Source organism: Balaenoptera ricei, chromosome 2 (assembly GCF_028023285.1).
Source record: "Balaenoptera ricei isolate mBalRic1 chromosome 2, mBalRic1.hap2, whole genome shotgun sequence".
In the NCBI taxonomy this organism is placed as follows: domain Eukaryota; kingdom Metazoa; phylum Chordata; class Mammalia; order Artiodactyla; family Balaenopteridae; genus Balaenoptera; species Balaenoptera ricei.
The window spans coordinates 55,844,162-55,871,793 of record NC_082640.1 but is presented as its reverse complement, the minus strand read 5'-3'; the positions used below and the strand labels follow the sequence as shown (position 1 = coordinate 55,871,793).

Genomic DNA, 27,632 nt, shown 5'->3' with positions numbered 1-27,632 from the left:
CACCAGGGTGCTGTGTATAAACTCTTTCTTTTATTGTTGGACTCCTCTTCACAGGACCATAGGGACACACAGAGACCAAGACGCGTATGTAGCGGCACACAGAGGAACCCACAAGCACGTCCGCATGCGCAGTCACAGTCACACACGCCCACACGCGTGAACACACACATACAGCCTCTCAGACACCGGCCAACATATGTGCGTAACTTCCTGCAGTCGTACTATCAGACATGCAGTCAATTCTCGGTAAGGGTTAGAGGTCCTTGGGAAGCAGTTTCAGAGCTCAAGGCCAGGTAAATGTTTTTATGGATCATGTCCTGTGAGGACACCGGTCCACTTATGAAGCCTCGGTGATTTCTGTCCACTTCTCAGGTGCAGTTGCTGGGAAAGGCTGGCCGTCGACACAAACAAGACCTTCGTGTGCTCTGATGACTGGAGGTGCTAAGAAGAAGTGGAAAAAGTGAGGCGGGCCCATGTCCCTGAGTGTGTTCGTGGATAACTCAGGATGGTAGGTATTAAAGCACCCCAAGATGTGCCATTAGATATTAGGTTTTCCTCAGACAGGCCCAATGCTTGCAAGAGTGGATTGATTGTTCCCCTTGCTGAGTGGCCTGAGGGCTGTGGATTCTCCAGGCTTTTGGGGTAGCCCAGGCTCATGGCTCCTGTACAGAGTCCCACGCAGACTCCGGTTGTGTTCTGCAGCGTCCCAGCATGTGCTTGGATTGATGATGACACGCTTGCATGCATTCCTTGGAAAATCTGAACGAAATGAGTGAGAACACTCTACCGTCTCGTCATCGAAACTGAGGTTCAGCACGTTTCCTCTCTCAGGGGGAGAGGACAGTTAGGAATGAGGGCCAGCGTCCCCCACCGACATGCATGCAAACACCACCAAGGACTCCAGTATTGGAGGGGCTCCTTTCTGAGGGTTGACCGTGTCTGCACATAAGCTGTGTTATCTGTGAAACCCGGGTCCCTGCTGAATGGCTGTTGAGGGAATGCGAGGGGGCAGGTTCTCCTGCTGGTCTTAAGAGTCAGAGTGTGTGCTGGTCTAGGCCCAGTTAGCTTGCAGTTGGGAGGTGAGTTTCGGCCAGGATCACGCTTCGTGCATGCCATTTTGGGGGTTGATTCTGGAAGCCAAAATGAGCAAGCGTCCCTGGTTGGTGCCTGGAACCTCAGGCCAGGCCTGTGGCCCTCCCTGTTCTTGCGTTTTTCACGGTGAGCTTCTTGAGTGCCTAGTGAGGCTGGAGCAATTGGCGGGGGTGAGCTCGGTTGGGCATCGGCGGAAAGGGGCTGATGGATTAGGCCTCGCTGCTGCCCTTGTTTGCTTCTCTACTTTAACTCCCGGCACAGTGTTGATGCCAAGTGGGTCATCGTGGAGTGGGGAGAGGAATGAGTGCTGAATTTAAACCTGCGTGGATCACTGATGGCCCGTACAGGAAGGGAAGGGAAGATGAGGACATGTCCTTTGTGATGTCGTGGAATAGGCTATCATAACTGGGTTGCAGGTGCTGGCCTCGGCTTCCCAAGGATGTGTCATGTTCGTGATGGGCTGGCATCAGCTGCCTATGGAGGGGATGGCTTTGGCAGTTCAAGTGGATGAGGTGAGGTAGGTAACCTGTGTAGAGTTGGAATCCCATTGCCAGAGGAAAGACACCCAAAGGGTGTCTTGCGAGACGTAAAGAAGATTGACATGGTGACACGTCTCTGCTGGCCTCCTTGGAGGATGTTTAGTTATGCGAACATCCCCTTTGGCTGCTTTGTTCCCTTGTTTGCGAATGTGCAAAGCGAAAGTGCTTCTCCCGGGGGGGCATGACTCGGCTTGCGAACAGCCAGAGGTTTACCTGGAGCAGTCCGTTGTGGGGACAGAGGTGGGGGCACTGTTGCGACGCCAGGCGCACTGTCGTGGACAGCCACTGTGCCCTTTCAAGTTTCCAGGTCCCCTCGTGTGGCAAAGGTTTTCCGTTGAAAGTCTGTCTGTGGTCGTCGGGGACTGTGCCTTTGATCACTGTGAGTGCCTCGGTAGTGTCGCCGTGGCAGTGGAGAATTGCCAGGATTCATGGGGTGGGGTGGGCGTCATCAAAGCAGACAGGCTTGCGGTGTGTCTTCCCTGCTGTTCAGTGTCTCCGTGTTCACATGATGTCTGTGGCTTCAAGTAGAGTCGAGTCGCCCTGCAGGCAGGAGGAGGGCACTTAGGACGAGGCTGTGTAGCGTTTGAGCGTTTCCTCAGTGGTCAGGGCCGCAAAGCCTACCAGTTGGAAGCTTGCCTATACGTGGCCGGGAAGGTGGCCTAATTTCCGCTGTGGGGTTCCAACCTGTGTCATGGTTGCTGAAGCCCAACACTTCCCATTGAGGGCATTCCCACGGGGTCATGGGAAGTGATTTGGTCTAGTTGGCGAGACGAGGCACTTGGGCCAAAGTCCGTTAACCCCTTGAGAAGTGCCAGGCTGCATCTTGCCTGTCGGCAACTGCAGGTCGGTGTCAGCCTGCCCATGGGAGGTTACCTTGCTTCCGGGAGCACTGGGAGTGACCCCAAGGGCACATCAGATGTGGTGGTAGGTGGCAGGATCTCCAGGTCCACATAGGTGTGACACCCACGGCCGGGAGGGAGGTCTCGTCCAGTCTTTGTGCTTTGGTCAGAAGGCGTGGCTGTGGGAGAGCGGGAGTCTGTGGCCTATTTTGACAGCCTGGGGTTCAAAGTTCGCATGCGGCCTCATGAAGCTGACAGGGGTCTTTCTCCTTTCAGTTGGGGGTCCAACCAGGGTGCTGTGTATAAACTATGACGTTTACTGTTAGAAGCGTCTGCAGAGGGCCACAGGGACACCCAGAGACCAAGACGCGTATTTAGCGGCACCCACAGGTATCCACAAACGCATCCTCGTGCACAGTCACAGTCACACACGCCCACACGTGTGAATACACACATACAGCGTCTCACACACCGAGCAATGTACGTGCGTAACTTCCTTCAGTCGTGCTGTGAGACACACAATCAGTTTTCGGTAAGGGACAGTGGTACTTGGGAAGCAGGTTCTAGGCTCACGCCCAGGTTAAGTGTTCCCAAAAATCATGTTCTCTGAGGACCCTTGTGCAATTCAGAAACCTGCCTGATTTCTGTCCACTTCTCAGGTGCAGTTGCAGAGTAAGGCTGGCTGTCGGCAAAGAGAAGAAGACCTTCGCGTTGTCTGATGACTGGATATGCTAAGGAGAACTGGACAAAGTGGGGCGGGTGCACGTTGCCGAGCAAGGCTGTGGATAGCTCAGGACGGTAGGCATTCACCCATACTAAGATGTGCCATTGGATATTAGGATTTCCACAGATGGGCCCAATGGTTGCAAGAGTGGATTGATTGTTGGTCTTGCTGAGTGGCCTGAGGACTGTGGATTCCCCAGGCAGTTGGAGTACTTCCAGGTCATGGCTCCTCTGCAGAGACCCACGGCCTTCCCTTTTGTGTTCTGCAGCCTCCCAGCATGTGCTTGGATCGATGATGACACCCTTGTATGCATTCCTTGGAAAATCTGAAGAAAATGAGTGAGAACGCTCTACCGTCTCCTCATCGAAAGTAAGGTCCAGCACGTTTCCTGTCTCGGGAGTATGGGACAGTTAGGAGTGAGGGCCAACGTCCCCTGCTGACAGGCATGCAAACCCCACTAAGGGCTCCAGCATTGGAGGGGCTCCTGTCTGAGGGTCGACCATGTCTGCCCGTAAGCTGGGTCATCTATGAATCCCCGGTCCCTGCTAAAAGGCCGTTGAGGGAATGCAAGAGGGCAGGCTTTCCTGCTAGTCTTCAGGGTCGGAGTGTGTTCTGGTAGAGACCCAGTAAGCTTGCAGCTTGGAGAGGTGATTTTTGGACAGGATCACACTTTGTGCATGCCGCTTCCGAGGTTGATTATGGAAGCCAACATGAGCAAGCTTCCCTGGTTGGAGCCTGGAGCCTCAGGCCAGGCCTGTGGCCCTCTCTGTTGTTGTGTTTCGTGCAGTGAGGTTCTTGACTGCCCCGCGTGGCTGGAGCAGTGGGCGGGCGTGGGCTGGAGTTGGGCGATGGCGGAAGGGGGCTGATGGTTTAGGCCTCAGTGCTGCCCCTGTCAGCTCCTCTGCTGAAGTTGCCGGCACACTGTTGGCGCTAAGTGGATCTTCGTGGAGTGGGGTGTGGATCGAGTGAAGCATTTCAGCCTGGGTGGTGTCTGCTGGCCTGGAGAGAAAGGTAAGGTATCATGAGGAAAGGTCCTGTGTGACGTCGTGGGATGGGTTGTCATCATTGGGTTGCAGGCGCTGGCCTCGGCTTCCCAAGAATGTGTCTTGTTCGTGATGGGCTGGCATAAGCTGCCTATGGAGCGGATGGCTTTGGCAGTTCAAGTGGGTGAGTTGAGGTAGGTAAGCTGTGTAGAGTTGCGATCCCGTTGCCCGAGGAATGACACCCAAAGGGTGTCTTGCGGGAAGTAGAGAAGATCGACATGGTGAGGCGTCTGTGCCGGCCTCCTTGCAGGTAGTTGAGTTATGCGAACATCCCCTTTGGCCGCTTTGTTCCCTTGTTTGGCAATGTGTAAAGCGAAAGTGTTTCTCCCGTGGGGGAATGACGCGACCGGCCTGTGTAGCACGCAGGCCTTTCGAACAGCCAGAGGTTTATCTGGAGCAGTCCATTGGTGGGGCAGAGATGGGGGCCCCATTGCCATGCCTGCTGTGCTGCCGTGGCCAGCCACTGTTCCCTTTCAGGCTTCCAAGTTCCCTCGCATGGCAGAGGTCTTCCTTTGAAAGTCTGTCTGTGGTCCTCGGGGACCATGCCTTTGATCACTGTGAGTTACTCGGTAGTGTCACTGTGGCAGTGGAGAATTTCCAGGATGCATGGTGTGGGATCAGCATCAACCAAGGAGACAGGCTTGCGGTCTGTCTTCCCTGGTGTTCAGTGTTCCCGTGTTCTGAAGATGTTTGTCGTTTCCAGTAGGGTCGTGTCGCCCTGTGGGCTGGAGGAGGGCATGTAGGACGAGGCTTTCAAGGGTTTGAGCGTTTCCTTAGGGGTCAGGGCCGTGAACATTCAAGATGGGAGCTGCCTGAGACGTGGCTGGGAATGTGGACTAGTTTCCGCCGTGGGGATCCGACATGGGTCATGGTGGCTGAAGCCCACCACTTCCTGTGGTGGGCATTCCCACGGGTCAATGGAAAGTGATTAGGCCTAGTTGGCGAGAAGTGGCACGTGGGCCCACGTTCGTTAGCCCCTTGAGTGTTTTCAGACTGCATCTTGGCAGTAGACAGCTGCCGGTCGGTGTCGGCCCGACCATGGGAGTTCCCTTGCTTCCGGAAGTGCTGCGAGTGACCCCAAATGCCCATCAGATATACTGGTAGCTGACAGAGTCTCGAGGTGCATGTCGATGTCACAGCCAAGGCCCGGAGGCAGGTCTCGTCGAGGCTTTGTGTTTTGGTCAGAAGGCGTGGCTGTAGGAGAGCGGGAGTCCGTGGACTATTTCAACAGCCCCTGGGGGTCAAAGTGTGTCTGCGGCCTCTTAAAGCTGACAGGATTCTTTCTCCTTTCAGTTAGGGGTCTCACCAGGGTGCTGTGTATAAACTCTTTCTTTTATTGTTGGACTCCTCTTCACAGGACCATAGGGACACACAGAGACCAAGACGCGTATGTAGCGGCACACAGAGGAACCCACAAGCACGTCCGCATGCGCAGTCACAGTCACACACGCCCACACGCGTGAACACACACATACAGCCTCTCAGACACCGGCCAACATATGTGCGTAACTTCCTGCAGTCGTACTATCAGACATGCAGTCAATTCTCGGTAAGGGTTAGAGGTCCTTGGGAAGCAGTTTCAGAGCTCAAGGCCAGGTAAATGTTTTTATGGATCATGTCCTGTGAGGACACCGGTCCACTTATGAAGCCTCGGTGATTTCTGTCCACTTCTCAGGTGCAGTTGCTGGGAAAGGCTGGCCGTCGACACAAACAAGACCTTCGTGTGCTCTGATGACTGGAGGTGCTAAGAAGAAGTGGAAAAAGTGAGGCGGGCCCATGTCCCTGAGTGTGTTCGTGGATAACTCAGGATGGTAGGTATTAAAGCACCCCAAGATGTGCCATTAGATATTAGGTTTTCCTCAGACAGGCCCAATGCTTGCAAGAGTGGATTGATTGTTCCCCTTGCTGAGTGGCCTGAGGGCTGTGGATTCTCCAGGCTTTTGGGGTAGCCCAGGCTCATGGCTCCTGTACAGAGTCCCACGCAGACTCCGGTTGTGTTCTGCAGCGTCCCAGCATGTGCTTGGATTGATGATGACACGCTTGCATGCATTCCTTGGAAAATCTGAACGAAATGAGTGAGAACACTCTACCGTCTCGTCATCGAAACTGAGGTTCAGCACGTTTCCTCTCTCAGGGGGAGAGGACAGTTAGGAATGAGGGCCAGCGTCCCCCACCGACATGCATGCAAACACCACCAAGGACTCCAGTATTGGAGGGGCTCCTTTCTGAGGGTTGACCGTGTCTGCACATAAGCTGTGTTATCTGTGAAACCCGGGTCCCTGCTGAATGGCTGTTGAGGGAATGCGAGGGGGCAGGTTCTCCTGCTGGTCTTAAGAGTCAGAGTGTGTGCTGGTCTAGGCCCAGTTAGCTTGCAGTTGGGAGGTGAGTTTTGGCCAGGATCACGCTTCGTGCATGCCATTTTGGGGGTTGATTCTGGAAGCCAAAATGAGCAAGCGTCCCTGGTTGGTGCCTGGAACCTCAGGCCAGGCCTGTGGCCCTCCCTGTTCTTGCGTTTTTCACGGTGAGCTTCTTGAGTGCCTAGTGAGGCTGGAGCAATTGGCGGGGGTGAGCTCGGTTGGGCATCGGCGGAAAGGGGCTGATGGATTAGGCCTCGCTGCTGCCCTTGTTTGCTTCTCTACTTTAACTCCCGGCACAGTGTTGATGCCAAGTGGGTCATCGTGGAGTGGGGAGAGGAATGAGTGCTGAATTTAAACCTGCGTGGATCACTGATGGCCCGTACAGGAAGGGAAGGGAAGATGAGGACATGTCCTTTGTGATGTCGTGGAATAGGCTATCATAACTGGGTTGCAGGTGCTGGCCTCGGCTTCCCAAGGATGTGTCATGTTCGTGATGGGCTGGCATCAGCTGCCTATGGAGGGGATGGCTTTGGCAGTTCAAGTGGATGAGGTGAGGTAGGTAACCTGTGTAGAGTTGGAATCCCATTGCCAGAGGAAAGACACCCAAAGGGTGTCTTGCGAGACGTAAAGAAGATTGACATGGTGACACGTCTCTGCTGGCCTCCTTGGAGGATGTTTAGTTATGCGAACATCCCCTTTGGCTGCTTTGTTCCCTTGTTTGCGAATGTGCAAAGCGAAAGTGCTTCTCCCGGGGGGGCATGACTCGGCTTGCGAACAGCCAGAGGTTTACCTGGAGCAGTCCGTTGTGGGGACAGAGGTGGGGGCACTGTTGCGACGCCAGGCGCACTGTCGTGGACAGCCACTGTGCCCTTTCAAGTTTCCAGGTCCCCTCGTGTGGCAAAGGTTTTCCGTTGAAAGTCTGTCTGTGGTCGTCGGGGACAGTGCCTTTGATCACTGTGAGTGCCTCGGTAGTGTCGCCGTGGCAGTGGAGAATTGCCAGGATGCATGGGGTGGGGTGGGCGTCATCAAAGCAGACAGGCTTGCGGTGTGTCTTCCCTGCTGTTCAGTGTCTCCGTGTTCACATGATGTCTGTGGCTTCAAGTAGAGTCGAGTCGCCCTGCAGGCAGGAGGAGGGCACTTAGGACGAGGCTGTGTAGCGTTTGAGCGTTTCCTCAGTGGTCAGGGCCGCAAAGCCTACCAGTTGGAAGCTTGCCTATACGTGGCCGGGAAGGTGGCCTAATTTCCGCTGTGGGGTTCCAACCTGTGTCATGGTTGCTGAAGCCCAACACTTCCCATTGAGGGCATTCCCACGGGGTCATGGGAAGTGATTTGGTCTAGTTGGCGAGACGAGGCACTTGGGCCAAAGTCCGTTAACCCCTTGAGAAGTGCCAGGCTGCATCTTGCCTGTCGGCAACTGCAGGTCGGTGTCAGCCTGCCCATGGGAGGTTACCTTGCTTCCGGGAGCACTGGGAGTGACCCCAAGGGCACATCAGATGTGGTGGTAGGTGGCAGGATCTCCAGGTCCACATAGGTGTGACACCCACGGCCGGGAGGGAGGTCTCGTCCAGTCTTTGTGCTTTGGTCAGAAGGCGTGGCTGTGGGAGAGCGGGAGTCTGTGGCCTATTTTGACAGCCTGGGGTTCAAAGTTCGCATGCGGCCTCATGAAGCTGACAGGGGTCTTTCTCCTTTCAGTTGGGGGTCCAACCAGGGTGCTGTGTATAAACTATGACGTTTACTGTTAGAAGCGTCTGCAGAGGGCCACAGGGACACCCAGAGACCAAGACGCGTATTTAGCGGCACCCACAGGTATCCACAAACGCATCCTCGTGCACAGTCACAGTCACACACGCCCACACGTGTGAATACACACATACAGCGTCTCACACACCGAGCAATGTACGTGCGTAACTTCCTTCAGTCGTGCTGTGAGACACACAATCAGTTTTCGGTAAGGGACAGTGGTACTTGGGAAGCAGGTTCTAGGCTCACGCCCAGGTTAAGTGTTCACAAAAATCATGTTCTCTGAGGACCCTTGTGCAATTCAGAAACCTGCCTGATTTCTGTCCACTTCTCAGGTGCAGTTGCAGAGTAAGGCTGGCTGTCGGCAAAGAGAAGAAGACCTTCGCGTTGTCTGATGACTGGATATGCTAAGGAGAACTGGACAAAGTGGGGCGGGTGCACGTTGCCGAGCAAGGCTGTGGATAGCTCAGGACGGTAGGCATTCACCCATACTAAGATGTGCCATTGGATATTAGGATTTCCACAGATGGGCCCAATGGTTGCAAGAGTGGATTGATTGTTGGTCTTGCTGAGTGGCCTGAGGACTGTGGATTCCCCAGGCAGTTGGAGTACTTCCAGGTCATGGCTCCTCTGCAGAGACCCACGGCCTTCCCTTTTGTGTTCTGCAGCCTCCCAGCATGTGCTTGGATCGATGATGACACCCTTGTATGCATTCCTTGGAAAATCTGAACAAAATGAGTGAGAACCCTCTACCGTCTCCTCATCGAAAGTGAGGTCCAGCACGTTTCCTGTCTCGGGAGTATGGGACAGTTAGGAGTGAGGGCCAACGTCCCCTGCTGACAGGCATGCAAACCCCACTAAGGGCTCCAGCATTGGAGGGGCTCCTGTCTGAGGGTCGACCATGTCTGCCCGTAAGCTGGGTCATCTATGAATCCCCGGTCCCTGCTAAAAGGCCGTTGAGGGAATGCAAGAGGGCAGGCTTTCCTGCTAGTCTTCAGGGTCGGAGTGTGTTCTGGTAGAGACCCAGTAAGCTTGCAGCTTGGAGAGGTGATTTTTGGACAGGATCACACTTTGTGCATGCCGCTTCCGAGGTTGATTATGGAAGCCAACATGAGCAAGCTTCCCTGGTTGGAGCCTGGAGCCTCAGGCCAGGCCTGTGGCCCTCTCTGTTGTTGTGTTTCGTGCAGTGAGGTTCTTGACTGCCCCGCGTGGCTGGAGCAGTGGGCGGGCGTGGGCTGGAGTTGGGCGATGGCGGAAGGGGGCTGATGGTTTAGGCCTCAGTGCTGCCCCTGTCAGCTCCTCTGCTGAAGTTGCCGGCACACTGTTGGCGCTAAGTGGATCTTCGTGGAGTGGGGTGTGGATCGAGTGAAGCATTTCAGCCTGGGTGGTGTCTGCTGGCCTGGAGAGAAAGGTAAGGTATCATGAGGAAGGTCCTGTGTGACGTCGTGGGATGGGTTGTCATCATTGGGTTGCAGGCGCTGGCCTCGGCTTCCCAAGAATGTGTCTTGTTCGTGATGGGCTGGCATAAGCTGCCTATGGAGCGGATGGCTTTGGCAGTTCAAGTGGGTGAGTTGAGGTAGGTAAGCTGTGTAGAGTTGCGATCCCGTTGCCCGAGGAATGACACCCAAAGGGTGTCTTGCGGGAAGTAGAGAAGATCGACATGGTGAGGCGTCTGTGCCGACCTCCTTGCAGGTAGTTGAGTTATGCGAACATCCCCTTTGGCCGCTTTGTTCCCTTGTTTGGCAATGTGTAAAGCGAAAGTGTTTCTCCCGTGGGGGAATGACGCGACCGGCCTGTGTAGCACGCAGGCCTTTCGAACAGCCAGAGGTTTATCTGGAGCAGTCCATTGGTGGGGCAGAGATGGGGGCCCCATTGCCATGCCTGCTGTGCTGCCGTGGCCAGCCACTGTTCCCTTTCAGGCTTCCAAGTTCCCTCGCATGGCAGAGGTCTTCCTTTGAAAGTCTGTCTGTGGTCCTCGGGGACCATGCCTTTGATCACTGTGAGTTACTCGGTAGTGTCACTGTGGCAGTGGAGAATTTCCAGGATGCATGGTGTGGGATCAGCATCAACCAAGGAGACAGGCTTGCGGTCTGTCTTCCCTGGTGTTCAGTGTTCCCGTGTTCTGAAGATGTTTGTCGTTTCCAGTAGGGTCGTGTCGCCCTGTGGGCTGGAGGAGGGCATGTAGGACGAGGCTTTCAAGGGTTTGAGCGTTTCCTTAGGGGTCAGGGCCGTGAACATTCAAGATGGGAGCTGCCTGAGACGTGGCTGGGAATGTGGACTAGTTTCCGCCATGGGGATCCGACATGGGTCATGGTGGCTGAAGCCCACCACTTCCTGTGGTGGGCATTCCCACGGGTCAATGGAAAGTGATTAGGCCTAGTTGGCGAGAAGTGGCACGTGGGCCCACGTTCGTTAGCCCCTTGAGTGTTTTCAGACTGCATCTTGGCAGCAGACAGCTGCCGGTCGGTGTCGGCCCGACCATGGGAGTTCCCTTGCTTCCGGAAGTGCTGCGAGTGACCCCAAATGCCCATCAGATATACTGGTAGCTGACAGAGTCTCGAGGTGCATGTCGATGTCACAGCCAAGGCCCGGAGGCAGGTCTCGTCGAGGCTTTGTGTTTTGGTCAGAAGGCGTGGCTGTAGGAGAGCGGGAGTCCGTGGACTATTTCAACAGCCCCTGGGGGTCAAAGTGTGTCTGCGGCCTCTTAAAGCTGACAGGATTCTTTCTCCTTTCAGTTAGGGGTCTCACCAGGTTGCTGTGTATAAACTCTTTCTTTTATTGTTGGACTCCTCTTCACAGGGCCATAGGGACACACAGAGACCAAGACGCGTATCCAGCGGCACACAGAGGAACCCACAAGCACGTCCGCATGCGCAGTCACAGTCACACACGCCCACAGCGCGTGAACACACACATACAGCCTCTCAGACACCGGCCAACATATGTGCGTAACTTCCTGCAGTCGTACTATCAGACATGCAGTCAATTCTCGGTAAGGGTTAGAGGTCCTTGGGAAGCAGTTTCAGAGCTCAAGGCCAGGTAACTGTTTTTATGGATCATGTCCTGTGAGGACACCGGTCCACTTATGAAGCCTCGGTGATTTCTGTCCACTTCTCAGGTGCAGTTGCTGGGAAAGGCTGGCCGTCGACACAAACAAGACCTTCGTGTGCTCTGATGACTGGAGGTGCTAAGAAGAAGTGGAAAAAGTGAGGCGGGCCCATGTCCCTGAGTGTGTTCGTGGATAACTCAGGATGGTAGGTATTAAAGCACCCCAAGATGTGCCATTAGATATTAGGTTTTCCTCAGACAGGCCCAATGGTTGCAGGAGTGGATTGATTGTTCCCCTTGCTGAGTGGCCTGAGGGCTGTGGATTCTCCAGGCTTTTGGGGTAGCCCAGGCTCATGGCTCCTGTACAGAGTCCCGCGCAGACTCCGGTTGTGTTCTGCAGCGTCCCAGCATGTGCTTGGATTGATGATGACACCCTTGCATGCATTCCTTGGAAAATCTGGACCAAATGAGTGAGAACACTCTACCGTCTCGTCATCGAAACTGAGGTTCAGCACGTTTCCTCTCTCAGGGGGAGAGGACAGTTAGGAATGAGGGCCAGCGTCCCCCGCCGACATGCATGCAAACACCACCAAGGACTCCAGTATTGGAGGGGCTCCTTTCTGAGGGTTGACCGTGTCTGCACATAAGCTGTGTTATCTGTGAAACCCGGGTCCCTGCTGAATGGCTGTTGAGGGAATGCGAGGGGGCAGGTTCTCCTGCTGGTCTTAAGAGTCAGAGTGTGTGCTGGTCTAGGCCCAGTTAGCTTGCAGTTGGGAGGTGAGTTTTGGCCAGGATCACGCTTCGTGCATGCCATTTTGGGGGTTGATTCTGGAAGCCAAAATGAGCAAGCGTCCCTGGTTGGTGCCTGGAACCTCAGGCCAGGCCTGTGGCCCTCCCTGTTCTTGCGTTTTTCACGGTGAGCTTCTTGAGTGCCTAGTGAGGCTGGAGCAATTGGCGGGGGTGAGCTCGGTTGGGCATCGGCGGAAAGGGGCTGATGGATTAGGCCTCGCTGCTGCCCTTGTTTGCTTCTCTACTTTAACTCCCGGCACAGTGTTGATGCCAAGTGGGTCATCGTGGAGTGGGGAGAGGAATGAGTGCTGAATTTAAACCTGCGTGGATCACTGATGGCCCGTACAGGAAGGGAAGGGAAGATGAGGACATGTCCTTTGTGATGTCGTGGAATAGGCTATCATAACTGGGTTGCAGGTGCTGGCCTCGGCTTCCCAAGGATGTGTCATGTTCGTGATGGGCTGGCATCAGCTGCCTATGGAGGGGATGGCTTTGGCAGTTCAAGTGGATGAGGTGAGGTAGGTAACCTGTGTAGAGTTGGAATCCCATTGCCAGAGGAAAGACACCCAAAGGGTGTCTTGCGAGACGTAAAGAAGATTGACATGGTGACGCGTCTCTGCTGGCCTCCTTGGAGGATGTTTAGTTATGCGAACATCCCCTTTGGCTGCTTTGTTCCCTTGTTTGCGAATGTGCAAAGCGAAAGTGCTTCTCCCGGGGGGGCATGACTCGGCTTGCGAACAGCCAGAGGTTTACCTGGAGCAGTCCGTTGGGGGGACAGAGGTGGGGGCACTGTTGCGACGCCAGGCGCACTCTCGTGGACAGCCACTGTGCCCTTTCAAGTTTCCAGGTCCCCTCGTGTGGCAAAGGTTTTCCGTTGAAAGTCTGTCTGTGGTCGTCGGGGACAGTGCCTTTGATCACTGTGAGTGCCTCGGTAGTGTCGCCGTGGCAGTGGAGAATTGCCAGGATGCATGGGGTGGGGTGGGCGTCATCAAAGCAGACAGGCTTGCGGTGTGTCTTCCCTGCTGTTCAGTGTCTCCGTGTTCACATGATGTCTGTGGCTTCAAGTAGAGTCGAGTCGCCCTGCAGGCAGGAGGAGGGCACTTAGGACGAGGCTGTGTAGCGTTTGAGCGTTTCCTCAGTGGTCAGGGCCGCAAAGCCTACCAGTTGGAAGCTTGCCTATACGTGGCCGGGAAGGTGGCCTAATTTCCGCTGTGGGGTTCCAACCTGTGTCATGGTTGCTGAAGCCCAACACTTCCCATTGAGGGCATTCCCACGGGGTCATGGGAAGTGATTTGGTCTAGTTGGCGAGACGAGGCACTTGGGCCAAAGTCCGTTAACCCCTTGAGAAGTGCCAGGCTGCATCTTGCCTGTCGGCAACTGCAGGTCGGTGTCAGCCTGCCCATGGGAGGTTACCTTGCTTCCGGGAGCACTGGGAGTGACCCCAAGGGCACATCAGATGTGGTGGTAGGTGGCAGGATCTCCAGGTCCACATAGGTGTGACACCCACGGCCGGGAGGGAGGTCTCGTCCAGTCTTTGTGCTTTGGTCAGAAGGCGTGGCTGTGGGAGAGCGGGAGTCTGTGGCCTATTTTGACAGCCTGGGGTTCAAAGTTCGCATGCGGCCTCATGAAGCTGACAGGGGTCTTTCTCCTTTCAGTTGGGGGTCCAACCAGGGTGCTGTGTATAAACTATGACGTTTACTGTTAGAAGCGTCTGCAGAGGGCCACAGGGACACCCAGAGACCAAGACGCGTATTTAGCGGCACCCACAGGTATCCACAAACGCATCCTCGTGCACAGTCACAGTCACACACGCCCACACGTGTGAATACACACATATAGCGTCTCACACACCGAGCAATGTACGTGCGTAACTTCCTTCAGTCGTGCTGTGAGACACACAATCAGTTTTCGGTAAGGGACAGTGGTACTTGGGAAGCAGGTTCTAGGCTCACGCCCAGGTTAAGTGTTCACAAAAATCATGTTCTCTGAGGACCCTTGTGCAATTCAGAAACCTGCCTGATTTCTGTCCACTTCTCAGGTGCAGTTGCAGAGTAAGGCTGGCTGTCGGCAAAGAGAAGAAGACCTTCGCGTTGTCTGATGACTGGATATGCTAAGGAGAACTGGACAAAGTGGGGCGGGTGCACGTTGCCGAGCAAGGCTGTGGATAGCTCAGGACGGTAGGCATTCACCCATACTAAGATGTGCCATTGGATATTAGGATTTCCACAGATGGGCCCAATGGTTGCAAGAGTGGATTGATTGTTGGTCTTGCTGAGTGGCCTGAGGACTGTGGATTCCCCAGGCAGTTGGAGTACTTCCAGGTCATGGCTCCTCTGCAGAGACCCACGGCCTTCCCTTTTGTGTTCTGCAGCCTCCCAGCATGTGCTTGGATCGATGATGACACCCTTGTATGCATTCCTTGGAAAATCTGAACAAAATGAGTGAGAACGCTCTACCGTCTCCTCATCGAAAGTGAGGTCCAGCACGTTTCCTGTCTCGGGAGTATGGGACAGTTAGGAGTGAGGGCCAACGTCCCCTGCTGACAGGCATGCAAACCCCACTAAGGGCTCCAGCATTGGAGGGGCTCCTGTCTGAGGGTCGACCATGTCTGCCCATAAGCTGGGTCATCTATGAATCCCCGGTCCCTGCTAAAAGGCCGTTGAGGGAATGCAAGAGGGCAGGCTTTGCTGCTAGTCTTCAGGGTCGGAGTGTGTTCTGGTAGAGACCCAGTAAGCTTGCAGCTTGGAGAGGTGATTTTTGGACAGGATCACACTTTGTGCATGCCGCTTCCGAGGTTGATTATGGAAGCCAACATGAGCAAGCTTCCCTGGTTGGAGCCTGGAGCCTCAGGCCAGGCCTGTGGCCCTCTCTGTTGTTGTGTTTCGTGCAGTGAGGTTCTTGACTGCCCCGCGTGGCTGGAGCAGTGGGCGGGCGTGGGCTGGAGTTGGGCGATGGCAGAAGGGGGCTGATGGTTTAGGCCTCAGTGCTGCCCCTGTCAGCTCCTCTGCTGAAGTTGCCGGCACACTGTTGGTGCTAAGTGGATCTTCGTGGAGTGGGGTGTGGATCGAGTGAAGCATTTCAGCCTGGGTGGTGTCTGCTGGCCTGGAGAGAAAGGTAAGGTATCATGAGGAAAGGTCCTGTGTGACGTCGTGGGATGGGTTGTCATCATTGGGTTGCAGGCGCTGGCCTCGGCTTCCCAAGAATGTGTCTTGTTCGTGATGGGCTGGCATAAGCTGCCTATGGAGCGGATGGCTTTGGCAGTTCAAGTGGGTGAGTTGAGGTAGGTAAGCTGTGTAGAGTTGCGATCCCGTTGCCCGAGGAATGACACCCAAAGGGTGTCTTGCGGGAAGTAGAGAAGATCGACATGGTGAGGCGTCTGTGCCGGCCTCCTTGCAGGTAGTTGAGTTATGCGAACATCCCCTTTGGCCGCTTTGTTCCCTTGTTTGGCAATGTGTAAAGCGAAAGTGTTTCTCCCGTGGGGGAATGACGCGACCGGCCTGTGTAGCACGCAGGCCTTTCGAACAGCCAGAGGTTTATCTGGAGCAGTCCATTGGTGGGGCAGAGATGGGGGCCCCATTGCCATGCCTGCTGTGCTGCCGTGGCCAGCCACTGTTCCCTTTCAGGCTTCCAAGTTCCCTCGCATGGCAGAGGTCTTCCTTTGAAAGTCTGTCTGTGGTCCTCGGGGACCATGCCTTTGATCACTGTGAGTTACTCGGTAGTGTCACTGTGGCAGTGGAGAATTTCCAGGATGCATGGTGTGGGATCAGCATCAACCAAGGAGACAGGCTTGCGGTCTGTCTTCCCTGGTGTTCAGTGTTCCCGTGTTCTGAAGATGTTTGTGGTTTCCAGTAGGGTCGTGTCGCCCTGTGGGCTGGAGGAGGGCATGTAGGACGAGGCTTTCAAGGGTTTGAGCGTTTCCTTAGGGGTCAGGGCCGTGAACATTCAAGATGGGAGCTGCCTGAGACGTGGCTGGGAATGTGGACTAGTTTCCGCCGTGGGGATCCGACATGGGTCATGGTGGCTGAAGCCCACCACTTCCTGTGGTGGGCATTCCCACGGGTCAATGGAAAGTGATTAGGCCTAGTTGGCGAGAAGTGGCACGTGGGCCCACGTTCGTTAGCCCCTTGAGTGTTTTCAGACTGCATCTTGGCAGTAGACAGCTGCCGGTCGGTGTCGGCCCGACCATGGGAGTTCCCTTGCTTCCGGAAGTGCTGCGAGTGACCCCAAATGCCCATCAGATATACTGGTAGCTGACAGAGTCTCGAGGTGCATGTCGATGTCACAGCCAAGGCCCGGAGGCAGGTCTCGTCGAGGCTTTGTGTTTTGGTCAGAAGGCGTGGCTGTAGGAGAGCGGGAGTCCGTGGACTATTTCAACAGCCCCTGGGGGTCAAAGTGTGTCTGCGGCCTCTTAAAGCTGACAGGATTCTTTCTCCTTTCAGTTAGGGGTCTCACCAGGGTGCTGTGTATAAACTCTTTCTTTTATTGTTGGACTCCTCTTCACAGGACCATAGGGACACACAGAGACCAAGACGCGTATGTAGCGGCACACAGAGGAACCCACAAGCACGTCCGCATGCGCAGTCACAGTCACACACGCCCACACGCGTGAACACACACATACAGCCTCTCAGACACCGGCCAACATATGTGCGTAACTTCCTGCAGTCGTACTATCAGACATGCAGTCAATTCTCGGTAAGGGTTAGAGGTCCTTGGGAAGCAGTTTCAGAGCTCAAGGCCAGGTAAATGTTTTTATGGATCATGTCCTGTGAGGACACCGGTCCACTTATGAAGCCTCGGTGATTTCTGTCCACTTCTCAGGTGCAGTTGCTGGGAAAGGCTGGCCGTCGACACAAACAAGACCTTCGTGTGCTCTGATGACTGGAGGTGCTAAGAAGAAGTGGAAAAAGTGAGGCGGGCCCATGTCCCTGAGTGTGTTCGTGGATAACTCAGGATGGTAGGTATTAAAGCACCCCAAGATGTGCCATTAGATATTAGGTTTTCCTCAGACAGGCCCAATGCTTGCAAGAGTGGATTGATTGTTCCCCTTGCTGAGTGGCCTGAGGGCTGTGGATTCTCCAGGCTTTTGGGGTAGCCCAGGCTCATGGCTCCTGTACAGAGTCCCGCGCAGACTCCGGTTGTGTTCTGCAGCGTCCCAGCATTTGCTTGGATTGATGATGACACCCTTGCATGCATTCCTTGGAAAATCTGGACCAAATGAGTGAGAACACTCTACCGTCTCGTCATCGAAACTGAGGTTCAGCACGTTTCCTCTCTCAGGGGGAGAGGACAGTTAGGAATGAGGGCCAGCGTCCCCCGCCGACATGCATGCAAACACCACCAAGGACTCCAGTATTGGAGGGGCTCCTTTCTGAGGGTTGACCGTGTCTGCACATAAGCTGTGTTATCTGTGAAACCCGGGTCCCTGCTGAATGGCTGTTGAGGGAATGCGAGGGGGCAGGTTCTCCTGCTGGTCTTAAGAGTCAGAGTGTGTGCTGGTCTAGGCCCAGTTAGCTTGCAGTTGGGAGGTGAGTTTTGGCCAGGATCACGCTTCGTGCATGCCATTTTGGGGGTTGATTCTGGAAGCCAAAATGAGCAAGCGTCCCTGGTTGGTGCCTGGAACCTCAGGCCAGGCCTGTGGCCCTCCCTGTTCTTGCGTTTTTCACGGTGAGCTTCTTGAGTGCCTAGTGAGGCTGGAGCAATTGGCGGGGGTGAGCTCGGTTGGGCATCGGCGGAAAGGGGCTGATGGATTAGGCCTCGCTGCTGCCCTTGTTTGCTTCTCTACTTTAACTCCCGGCACAGTGTTGATGCCAAGTGGGTCATCGTGGAGTGGGGAGAGGAATGAGTGCTGAATTTAAACCTGCGTGGATCACTGATGGCCCGTACAGGAAGGGAAGGGAAGATGAGGACATGTCCTTTGTGATGTCGTGGAATAGGCTATCATAACTGGGTTGCAGGTGCTGGCCTCGGCTTCCCAAGGATGTGTCATGTTCGTGATGGGCTGGCATCAGCTGCCTATGGAGGGGATGGCTTTGGCAGTTCAAGTGGATGAGGTGAGGTAGGTAACCTGTGTAGAGTTGGAATCCCATTGCCAGAGGAAAGACACCCAAAGGGTGTCTTGCGAGACGTAAAGAAGATTGACATGGTGACGCGTCTCTGCTGGCCTCCTTGGAGGATGTTTAGTTATGCGAACATCCCCTTTGGCTGCTTTGTTCCCTTGTTTGCGAATGTGCAAAGCGAAAGTGCTTCTCCCGGGGGGGCATGACTCGGCTTGCGAACAGCCAGAGGTTTACCTGGAGCAGTCCGTTGGGGGGACAGAGGTGGGGGCACTGTTGCGACGCCAGGCGCACTCTCGTGGACAGCCACTGTGCCCTTTCAAGTTTCCAGGTCCCCTCGTGTGGCAAAGGTTTTCCGTTGAAAGTCTGTCTGTGGTCGTCGGGGACAGTGCCTTTGATCACTGTGAGTGCCTCGGTAGTGTCGCCGTGGCAGTGGAGAATTGCCAGGATGCATGGGGTGGGGTGGGCGTCATCAAAGCAGACAGGCTTGCGGTGTGTCTTCCCTGCTGTTCAGTGTCTCCGTGTTCACATGATGTCTGTGGCTTCAAGTAGAGTCGAGTCGCCCTGCAGGCAGGAGGAGGGCACTTAGGACGAGGCTGTGTAGCGTTTGAGCGTTTCCTCAGTGGTCAGGGCCGCAAAGCCTACCAGTTGGAAGCTTGCCTATACGTGGCCGGGAAGGTGGCCTAATTTCCGCTGTGGGGTTCCAACCTGTGTCATGGTTGCTGAAGCCCAACACTTCCCATTGAGGGCATTCCCACGGGGTCATGGGAAGTGATTTGGTCTAGTTGGCGAGACGAGGCACTTGGGCCAAAGTCCGTTAACCCCTTGAGAAGTGCCAGGCTGCATCTTGCCTGTCGGCAACTGCAGGTCGGTGTCAGCCTGCCCATGGGAGGTTACCTTGCTTCCGGGAGCACTGGGAGTGACCCCAAGGGCACATCAGATGTGGTGGTAGGTGGCAGGATCTCCAGGTCCACATAGGTGTGACACCCACGGCCGGGAGGGAGGTCTCGTCCAGTCTTTGTGCTTTGGTCAGAAGGCGTGGCTGTGGGAGAGCGGGAGTCTGTGGCCTATTTTGACAGCCTGGGGTTCAAAGTTCGCATGCGGCCTCATGAAGCTGACAGGGGTCTTTCTCCTTTCAGTTGGGGGTCCAACCAGGGTGCTGTGTATAAACTATGACGTTTACTGTTAGAAGCGTCTGCAGAGGGCCACAGGGACACCCAGAGACCAAGACGCGTATTTAGCGGCACCCACAGGTATCCACAAACGCATCCTCGTGCACAGTCACAGTCACACACGCCCACACGTGTGAATACACACATATAGCGTCTCACACACCGAGCAATGTACGTGCGTAACTTCCTTCAGTCGTGCTGTGAGACACACAATCAGTTTTCGGTAAGGGACAGTGGTACTTGGGAAGCAGGTTCTAGGCTCACGCCCAGGTTAAGTGTTCACAAAAATCATGTTCTCTGAGGACCCTTGTGCAATTCAGAAACCTGCCTGATTTCTGTCCACTTCTCAGGTGCAGTTGCAGAGTAAGGCTGGCTGTCGGCAAAGAGAAGAAGACCTTCGCGTTGTCTGATGACTGGATATGCTAAGGAGAACTGGACAAAGTGGGGCGGGTGCACGTTGCCGAGCAAGGCTGTGGATAGCTCAGGACGGTAGGCATTCACCCATACTAAGATGTGCCATTGGATATTAGGATTTCCACAGATGGGCCCAATGGTTGCAAGAGTGGATTGATTGTTGGTCTTGCTGAGTGGCCTGAGGACTGTGGATTCCCCAGGCAGTTGGAGTACTTCCAGGTCATGGCTCCTCTGCAGAGACCCACGGCCTTCCCTTTTGTGTTCTGCAGCCTCCCAGCATGTGCTTGGATCGATGATGACACCCTTGTATGCATTCCTTGGAAAATCTGAACAAAATGAGTGAGAACGCTCTACCGTCTCCTCATCGAAAGTGAGGTCCAGCACGTTTCCTGTCTCGGGAGTATGGGACAGTTAGGAGTGAGGGCCAACGTCCCCTGCTGACAGGCATGCAAACCCCACTAAGGGCTCCAGCATTGGAGGGGCTCCTGTCTGAGGGTCGACCATGTCTGCCCATAAGCTGGGTCATCTATGAATCCCCGGTCCCTGCTAAAAGGCCGTTGAGGGAATGCAAGAGGGCAGGCTTTGCTGCTAGTCTTCAGGGTCGGAGTGTGTTCTGGTAGAGACCCAGTAAGCTTGCAGCTTGGAGAGGTGATTTTTGGACAGGATCACACTTTGTGCATGCCGCTTCCGAGGTTGATTATGGAAGCCAACATGAGCAAGCTTCCCTGGTTGGAGCCTGGAGCCTCAGGCCAGGCCTGTGGCCCTCTCTGTTGTTGTGTTTCGTGCAGTGAGGTTCTTGACTGCCCCGCGTGGCTGGAGCAGTGGGCGGGCGTGGGCTGGAGTTGGGCGATGGCAGAAGGGGGCTGATGGTTTAGGCCTCAGTGCTGCCCCTGTCAGCTCCTCTGCTGAAGTTGCCGGCACACTGTTGGTGCTAAGTGGATCTTCGTGGAGTGGGGTGTGGATCGAGTGAAGCATTTCAGCCTGGGTGGTGTCTGCTGGCCTGGAGAGAAAGGTAAGGTATCATGAGGAAAGGTCCTGTGTGACGTCGTGGGATGGGTTGTCATCATTGGGTTGCAGGCGCTGGCCTCGGCTTCCCAAGAATGTGTCTTGTTCGTGATGGGCTGGCATAAGCTGCCTATGGAGCGGATGGCTTTGGCAGTTCAAGTGGGTGAGTTGAGGTAGGTAAGCTGTGTAGAGTTGCGATCCCGTTGCCCGAGGAATGACACCCAAAGGGTGTCTTGCGGGAAGTAGAGAAGATCGACATGGTGAGGCGTCTGTGCCGGCCTCCTTGCAGGTAGTTGAGTTATGCGAACATCCCCTTTGGCCGCTTTGTTCCCTTGTTTGGCAATGTGTAAAGCGAAAGTGTTTCTCCCGTGGGGGAATGACGCGACCGGCCTGTGTAGCACGCAGGCCTTTCGAACAGCCAGAGGTTTATCTGGAGCAGTCCATTGGTGGGGCAGAGATGGGGGCCCCATTGCCATGCCTGCTGTGCTGCCGTGGCCAGCCACTGTTCCCTTTCAGGCTTCCAAGTTCCCTCGCATGGCAGAGGTCTTCCTTTGAAAGTCTGTCTGTGGTCCTCGGGGACCATGCCTTTGATCACTGTGAGTTACTCGGTAGTGTCACTGTGGCAGTGGAGAATTTCCAGGATGCATGGTGTGGGATCAGCATCAACCAAGGAGACAGGCTTGCGGTCTGTCTTCCCTGGTGTTCAGTGTTCCCGTGTTCTGAAGATGTTTGTGGTTTCCAGTAGGGTCGTGTCGCCCTGTGGGCTGGAGGAGGGCATGTAGGACGAGGCTTTCAAGGGTTTGAGCGTTTCCTTAGGGGTCAGGGCCGTGAACATTCAAGATGGGAGCTGCCTGAGACGTGGCTGGGAATGTGGACTAGTTTCCGCCGTGGGGATCCGACATGGGTCATGGTGGCTGAAGCCCACCACTTCCTGTGGTGGGCATTCCCACGGGTCAATGGAAAGTGATTAGGCCTAGTTGGCGAGAAGTGGCACGTGGGCCCACGTTCGTTAGCCCCTTGAGTGTTTTCAGACTGCATCTTGGCAGTAGACAGCTGCCGGTCGGTGTCGGCCCGACCATGGGAGTTCCCTTGCTTCCGGAAGTGCTGCGAGTGACCCCAAATGCCCATCAGATATACTGGTAGCTGACAGAGTCTCGAGGTGCATGTCGATGTCACAGCCAAGGCCCGGAGGCAGGTCTCGTCGAGGCTTTGTGTTTTGGTCAGAAGGCGTGGCTGTAGGAGAGCGGGAGTCCGTGGACTATTTCAACAGCCCCTGGGGGTCAAAGTGTGTCTGCGGCCTCTTAAAGCTGACAGGATTCTTTCTCCTTTCAGTTAGGGGTCTCACCAGGGTGCTGTGTATAAACTCTTTCTTTTATTGTTGGACTCCTCTTCACAGGACCATAGGGACACACAGAGACCAAGACGCGTATGTAGCGGCACACAGAGGAACCCACAAGCACGTCCGCATGCGCAGTCACAGTCACACACGCCCACACGCGTGAACACACACATACAGCCTCTCAGACACCGGCCAACATATGTGCGTAACTTCCTGCAGTCGTACTATCAGACATGCAGTCAATTCTCGGTAAGGGTTAGAGGTCCTTGGGAAGCAGTTTCAGAGCTCAAGGCCAGGTAAATGTTTTTATGGATCATGTCCTGTGAGGACACCGGTCCACTTATGAAGCCTCGGTGATTTCTGTCCACTTCTCAGGTGCAGTTGCTGGGAAAGGCTGGCCGTCGACACAAACAAGACCTTCGTGTGCTCTGATGACTGGAGGTGCTAAGAAGAAGTGGAAAAAGTGAGGCGGGCCCATGTCCCTGAGTGTGTTCGTGGATAACTCAGGATGGTAGGTATTAAAGCACCCCAAGATGTGCCATTAGATATTAGGTTTTCCTCAGACAGGCCCAATGCTTGCAAGAGTGGATTGATTGTTCCCCTTGCTGAGTGGCCTGAGGGCTGTGGATTCTCCAGGCTTTTGGGGTAGCCCAGGCTCATGGCTCCTGTACAGAGTCCCGCGCAGACTCCGGTTGTGTTCTGCAGCGTCCCAGCATTTGCTTGGATTGATGATGACACGCTTGCATGCATTCCTTGGAAAATCTGAACCAAATGAGTGAGAACACTCTACCGTCTCGTCATCGAAACTGAGGTTCAGCACGTTTCCTCTCTCAGGGGGAGAGGACAGTTAGGAATGAGGGCCAGCGTCCCCCGCCGACATGCATGCAAACACCACCAAGGACTCCAGTATTGGAGGGGCTCCTTTCTGAGGGTTGACCGTGTCTGCACATAAGCTGTGTTATCTGTGAAACCCGGGTCCCTGCTGAATGGCTGTTGAGGGAATGCGAGGGGGCAGGTTCTCCTGCTGGTCTTAAGAGTCAGAGTGTGTGCTGGTCTAGGCCCAGTTAGCTTGCAGTTGGGAGGTGAGTTTTGGCCAGGATCACGCTTCGTGCATGCCATTTTGGGGGTTGATTCTGGAAGCCAAAATGAGCAAGCGTCCCTGGTTGGTGCCTGGAACCTCAGGCCAGGCCTGTGGCCCTCCCTGTTCTTGCGTTTTTCACGGTGAGCTTCTTGAGTGCCTAGTGAGGCTGGAGCAATTGGCGGGGGTGAGCTCGGTTGGGCATCGGCGGAAAGGGGCTGATGGATTAGGCCTCGCTGCTGCCATTGTTTGCTTCTCTACTTTAACTCCCGGCACAGTGTTGATGCCAAGTGGGTCATCGTGGAGTGGGGAGAGGAATGAGTGCTGAATTTAAACCTGCGTGGATCACTGATGGCCCGTACAGGAAGGGAAGGGAAGATGAGGACATGTCCTTTGTGATGTCGTGGAATAGGCTATCATAACTGGGTTGCAGGTGCTGGCCTCGGCTTCCCAAGGATGTGTCATGTTCGTGATGGGCTGGCATCAGCTGCCTATGGAGGGGATGGCTTTGGCAGTTCAAGTGGATGAGGTGAGGTAGGTAACCTGTGTAGAGTTGGAATCCCATTGCCAGAGGAAAGACACCCAAAGGGTGTCTTGCGAGACGTAAAGAAGATTGACATGGTGACGCGTCTCTGCTGGCCTCCTTGGAGGATGTTTAGTTATGCGAACAACCCCTTTGGCTGCTTTGTTCCCTTGTTTGCGAATGTGCAAAGCGAAAGTGCTTCTCCCGGGGGGGCATGACTCGGCTTGCGAACAGCCAGAGGTTTACCTGGAGCAGTCCGTTGTGGGGACAGAGGTGGGGGCACTGTTGCGACGCCAGGCGCACTCTCGTGGACAGCCACTGTGCCCTTTCAAGTTTCCAGGTCCCCTCGTGTGGCAAAGGTTTTCCGTTGAAAGTCTGTCTGTGGTCGTCGGGGACAGTGCCTTTGATCACTGTGAGTGCCTCGGTAGTGTCGCCGTGGCAGTGGAGAATTGCCAGGATTCATGGGGTGGGGTGGGCGTCATCAAAGCAGACAGGCTTGCGGTGTGTCTTCCCTGCTGTTCAGTGTCTCCGTGTTCACATGATGTCTGTGGCTTCAAGTAGAGTCGAGTCGCCCTGCAGGCAGGAGGAGGGCACTTAGGACGAGGCTGTGTAGCGTTTGAGCGTTTCCTCAGTGGTCAGGGCCGCAAAGCCTACCAGTTGGAAGCTTGCCTATACGTGGCCGGGAAGGTGGCCTAATTTCCGCTGTGGGGTTCCAACCTGTGTCATGGTTGCTGAAGCCCAACACTTCCCATTGAGGGCATTCCCACGGGGTCATGGGAAGTGATTTGGTCTAGTTGGCGAGACGAGGCACTTGGGCCAAAGTCCGTTAACCCCTTGAGAAGTGCCAGGCTGCATCTTGCCTGTCGGCAACTGCAGGTCGGTGTCAGCCTGCCCATGGGAGGTTACCTTGCTTCCGGGAGCACTGGGAGTGACCCCAAGGGCACATCAGATGTGGTGGTAGGTGGCAGGATCTCCAGGTCCACATAGGTGTGACACCCACGGCCGGGAGGGAGGTCTCGTCCAGTCTTTGTGCTTTGGTCAGAAGGCGTGGCTGTGGGAGAGCGGGAGTCTGTGGCCTATTTTGACAGCCTGGGGTTCAAAGTTCGCATGCGGCCTCATGAAGCTGACAGGGGTCTTTCTCCTTTCAGTTGGGGGTCCAACCAGGGTGCTGTGTATAAACTATGACGTTTACTGTTAGAAGCGTCTGCAGAGGGCCACAGGGACACCCAGAGACCAAGACGCGTATTTAGCGGCACCCACAGGTATCCACAAACGCATCCTCGTGCACAGTCACAGTCACACACGCCCACACGTGTGAATACACACATACAGCGTCTCACACACCGAGCAATGTACGTGCGTAACTTCCTTCAGTCGTGCTGTGAGACACACAATCAGTTTTCGGTAAGGGACAGTGGTACTTGGGAAGCAGGTTCTAGGCTCACGCCCAGGTTAAGTGTTCCCAAAAATCATGTTCTCTGAGGACCCTTGTGCAATTCAGAAACCTGCCTGATTTCTGTCCACTTCTCAGGTGCAGTTGCAGAGTAAGGCTGGCTGTCGGCAAAGAGAAGAAGACCTTCGCGTTGTCTGATGACTGGATATGCTAAGGAGAACTGGACAAAGTGGGGCGGGTGCACGTTGCCGAGCAAGGCTGTGGATAGCTCAGGACGGTAGGCATTCACCCATACTAAGATGTGCCATTGGATATTAGGATTTCCACAGATGGGCCCAATGGTTGCAAGAGTGGATTGATTGTTGGTCTTGCTGAGTGGCCTGAGGACTGTGGATTCCCCAGGCAGTTGGAGTACTTCCAGGTCATGGCTCCTCTGCAGAGACCCACGGCCTTCCCTTTTGTGTTCTGCAGCCTCCCAGCATGTGCTTGGATCGATGATGACACCCTTGTATGCATTCCTTGGAAAATCTGAACAAAATGAGTGAGAACCCTCTACCGTCTCCTCATCGAAAGTGAGGTCCAGCACGTTTCCTGTCTCGGGAGTATGGGACAGTTAGGAGTGAGGGCCAACGTCCCCTGCTGACAGGCATGCAAACCCCACTAAGGGCTCCAGCATTGGAGGGGCTCCTGTCTGAGGGTCGACCATGTCTGCCCATAAGCTGGGTCATCTATGAATCCCCGGTCCCTGCTAAAAGGCCGTTGAGGGAATGCAAGAGGGCAGGCTTTCCTGCTAGTCTTCAGGGTCGGAGTGTGTTCTGGTAGAGACCCAGTAAGCTTGCAGCTTGGAGAGGTGATTTTTGGACAGGATCACACTTTGTGCATGCCGCTTCCGAGGTTGATTGTGGAAGCCAACATGAGCAAGCTTCCCTGGTTGGAGCCTGGAGCCTCAGGCCAGGCCTGTGGCCCTCTCTGTTGTTGTGTTTCGTGCAGTGAGGTTCTTGACTGCCCCGCGTGGCTGGAGCAGTGGGTGGGCGTGGGCTGGAGTTGGGCGATGGCGGAAGGGGGCTGATGGTTTAGGCCTCAGTGCTGCCCCTGTCAGCTCCTCTGCTGAAGTTGCCGGCACACTGTTGGCGCTAAGTGGATCTTCGTGGAGTGGGGTGTGGATCGAGTGAAGCATTTCAGCCTGGGTGGTGTCTGCTGGCCTGGAGAGAAAGGTAAGGTATCATGAGGAAAGGTCCTGTGTGACGTCGTGGGATGGGTTGTCATCATTGGGTTGCAGGCGCTGGCCTCGGCTTCCCAAGAATGTGTCTTGTTCGTGATGGGCTGGCATAAGCTGCCTATGGAGCGGATGGCTTTGGCAGTTCAAGTGGGTGAGTTGAGGTAGGTAAGCTGTGTAGAGTTGCGATCCCATTGCCCGAGGAATGACACCCAAAGGGTGTCTTGCGGGAAGTAGAGAAGATCGACATGGTGAGGCGTCTGTGCCGGCCTCCTCATGTAGTTGAGTTATGCGAACATCCCCTTTGGCCGCTTTGTTCCCTTGTTTGGCAATGTGTAAAGCGAAAGTGTTTCTCCCGTGGGGGAATGACGCGACCGGCCTGTGTAGCACGCAGGCCTTTCGAACAGCCAGAGGTTTATCTGGAGCAGTCCATTGGTGGGGCAGAGATGGGGGCCCCATTGCCATGCCTGCTGTGCTGCCGTGGCCAGCCACTGTTCCCTTTCAGGCTTCCAAGTTCCCTCGCATGGCAGAGGTCTTCCTTTGAAAGTCTGTCTGTGGTCCTCGGGGACCATGCCTTTGATCACTGTGAGTTACTCGGTAGTGTCACTGTGGCAGTGGAGAATTTCCAGGATGCATGGTGTGGGATCAGCATCAACCAAGGAGACAGGCTTGCGGTCTGTCTTCCCTGGTGTTCAGTGTTCCCGTGTTCTGAAGATGTTTGTGGTTTCCAGTAGGGTCGTGTCGCCCTGTGGGCTGGAGGAGGGCATGTAGGACGAGGCTTTCAAGGGTTTGAGCGTTTCCTTAGGGGTCAGGGCCGTGAACATTCAAGATGGGAGCTGCCTGAGACGTGGCTGGGAATGTGGACTAGTTTCCGCCGTGGGGATCCGACATGGGTCATGGTGGCTGAAGCCCACCACTTCCTGTGGTGGGCATTCCCACGGGTCAATGGAAAGTGATTAGGCCTAGTTGGCGAGAAGTGGCACGTGGGCCCACGTTCGTTAGCCCCTTGAGTGTTTTCAGACTGCATCTTGGCAGTAGACAGCTGCCGGTCGGTGTCGGCCCGACCATGGGAGTTCCCTTGCTTCCGGAAGTGCTGCGAGTGACCCCAAATGCCCATCAGATATACTGGTAGCTGACAGAGTCTCGAGGTGCATGTCGATGTCACAGCCAAGGCCCGGAGGCAGGTCTCGTCGAGGCTTTGTGTTTTGGTCAGAAGGCGTGGCTGTAGGAGAGCGGGAGTCCGTGGACTATTTCAACAGCCCCTG

General features: G+C 55.0%; 10 non-coding genes across 10 annotated transcripts; all 10 read left to right on the top strand.

Moving 5' to 3' along the window:
* The first annotated feature begins 719 nt into the window (after positions 1-719).
* Positions 720-812, top strand: LOC132360998 (small nucleolar RNA SNORD116). Its single transcript, XR_009501315.1, has one exon. It is a non-coding gene; the product is annotated as a small nucleolar RNA SNORD116 (small nucleolar RNA).
* Positions 813-3,479: 2,667 nt separating this feature from the next.
* On the top strand, positions 3,480-3,572 carry LOC132360947 (small nucleolar RNA SNORD116). The gene has a single exon (XR_009501264.1). It is a non-coding gene; the product is annotated as a small nucleolar RNA SNORD116 (small nucleolar RNA).
* Positions 3,573-6,259: 2,687 nt separating this feature from the next.
* LOC132360997 (small nucleolar RNA SNORD116) lies at positions 6,260-6,352 on the top strand. Its single transcript, XR_009501314.1, has one exon. It is a non-coding gene; the product is annotated as a small nucleolar RNA SNORD116 (small nucleolar RNA).
* Positions 6,353-9,019: 2,667 nt separating this feature from the next.
* LOC132361748 (small nucleolar RNA SNORD116) lies at positions 9,020-9,112 on the top strand. Its single transcript, XR_009502017.1, has one exon. It is a non-coding gene; the product is annotated as a small nucleolar RNA SNORD116 (small nucleolar RNA).
* Positions 9,113-11,799: 2,687 nt separating this feature from the next.
* On the top strand, positions 11,800-11,892 carry LOC132361043 (small nucleolar RNA SNORD116). The gene has a single exon (XR_009501358.1). It is a non-coding gene; the product is annotated as a small nucleolar RNA SNORD116 (small nucleolar RNA).
* Positions 11,893-14,559: 2,667 nt separating this feature from the next.
* LOC132361773 (small nucleolar RNA SNORD116) lies at positions 14,560-14,652 on the top strand. The gene has a single exon (XR_009502041.1). It is a non-coding gene; the product is annotated as a small nucleolar RNA SNORD116 (small nucleolar RNA).
* Positions 14,653-17,339: 2,687 nt separating this feature from the next.
* LOC132361042 (small nucleolar RNA SNORD116) lies at positions 17,340-17,432 on the top strand. The gene has a single exon (XR_009501357.1). It is a non-coding gene; the product is annotated as a small nucleolar RNA SNORD116 (small nucleolar RNA).
* Positions 17,433-20,099: 2,667 nt separating this feature from the next.
* LOC132361772 (small nucleolar RNA SNORD116) lies at positions 20,100-20,192 on the top strand. Its single transcript, XR_009502040.1, has one exon. It is a non-coding gene; the product is annotated as a small nucleolar RNA SNORD116 (small nucleolar RNA).
* Positions 20,193-22,879: 2,687 nt separating this feature from the next.
* LOC132361030 (small nucleolar RNA SNORD116) lies at positions 22,880-22,972 on the top strand. The gene has a single exon (XR_009501345.1). It is a non-coding gene; the product is annotated as a small nucleolar RNA SNORD116 (small nucleolar RNA).
* A 2,667-nt stretch (positions 22,973-25,639) lies between these two features.
* LOC132361747 (small nucleolar RNA SNORD116) lies at positions 25,640-25,732 on the top strand. Its single transcript, XR_009502016.1, has one exon. It is a non-coding gene; the product is annotated as a small nucleolar RNA SNORD116 (small nucleolar RNA).
* The last annotated feature ends 1,900 nt before the right edge of the window (positions 25,733-27,632 follow it).